The following is a 1,444-nucleotide window of genomic DNA, read 5'->3' on the forward strand; positions in this document are numbered from 1 at the left end:
GAGTGTGTGAGTGCAGATGCTCAGGACAGCAGAGGACACGTGAGTGTGTGAGTGCAGATGCTCAGGACAGCAGAGGACACGTGTGCACGTGAGTGCAGATGCTCAAGGACAGCAGAGCTTCAGGTTCCCGTTGAGCTGGGTCTGGGGCTGTGAGCTGGCCCCTTGTGGATGCTGCATCTGACATCTGGCCATCTGTAAGAGCAGTACATGGCTTAATTATTGAGTCATTCTCCAGACCAAAGGACTTAAAGTGATCAGTCTGGACCATCATGGTTGCTCAGTGGGTAAGATTATTGCCACCCATCCTGAAGGTGTGCATTAATCACTGGGATCCACATGGTAGAAGGAGCTAGCCTCTGACCTACACACACACACACACACACACACACACACACACACACACACACACACCCCATGGTTTGCATTTACACCGTGGACTGCAGGCATACACACATATATACACACAAACAATAAATTTTAAATTGCTGATTTGCTTTTTTCCCTTCTTTATCTTTTTCTCTGTGTAGAACAAGCCTCGTTATTTTGTTTATTGGAACACTTTGTTAGAATGAATTGAAATGAAATAGTGCTACTCGATTATAAAATCAAAGACTCTTAAGGTCTTTGTTGTTAAATCTTACTGTCCGGAAAATACCTATAAGCCCTTGAATTCTGTGCTTGAGAAGAATGAGCTTTTTCTTTCCTTGATGTACCTTTTCTCTTTCTTTCCCTGGGCTTCGTAGCTAACCTAGGCATTACTTGCACACTGCGATAGAAAAGGTATTCAGGATCTATAGTAACAAGTTTACAGCAGCATGAAAGCCACTTTGTTAGTGAGACTTCTGACGCCGTTCTGCTTACTAGGTAGCAGATACTGCCTAAAATTTTACTGTGGGAAAGACGTGCATAGAAAAGAGTGAGGATTCCGTGAGTACACCCTGTGAGCCTGGTGTACTGGAGGGTTTCTCTGCTAAGGGATATAGTGTGGTCTACCTTTGTATTCTTTTCGCTTTTGATTTTTGTTTTGTTTTTTGAGACAGGGTTTCTCTGTGTAGCTTTGGAGCCTGTCCTGGCACTCACTCTGTTGATGAGGCTAGTCTTAAATTCTTAAAGATCTGCCTGCCTCTGCCTCCTGAGTGCTGGGATTAAAGGCGTGCGCCACCACCACGCGGCTCTACCTTTATATTCTTTCTTATTGTATCCACAGTGAGGGTTGATCCACAGTCAAGGCTTGTATTTGATATTCTTACCAACTCTAACTTTTATGGACAAGCCTAATGAAAGGAAATTAAGGTAGATTCCAGGGGTAGTTGCAAGGAGGGTTTCTCGGTTTCTCATGCAGGGTATACTTGTTGTTTGTATCTGCCCTTTTGTGGGGTTTTTGGTTGTTGTTGCTTTAAAATAGATTTATGGCATTCTTATTTATTTATTTATTTATTTATTT

At 42.8% G+C, this 1,444-nt stretch overlaps 1 protein-coding gene across 2 annotated transcripts in view; it reads left to right on the forward strand.

Annotated features, from left to right (window-relative positions):
• Smchd1 (structural maintenance of chromosomes flexible hinge domain containing 1) overlaps positions 1-1,444 on the forward strand; it is a 143,744-nt gene that overhangs the window by 66,743 nt on the left and 75,557 nt on the right. The window lies entirely within an intron of this gene.

Source organism: Microtus ochrogaster, unplaced genomic scaffold (assembly GCF_000317375.1).
Source record: "Microtus ochrogaster isolate Prairie Vole_2 unplaced genomic scaffold, MicOch1.0 UNK20, whole genome shotgun sequence".
NCBI lineage: Eukaryota > Metazoa > Chordata > Mammalia > Rodentia > Cricetidae > Microtus > Microtus ochrogaster.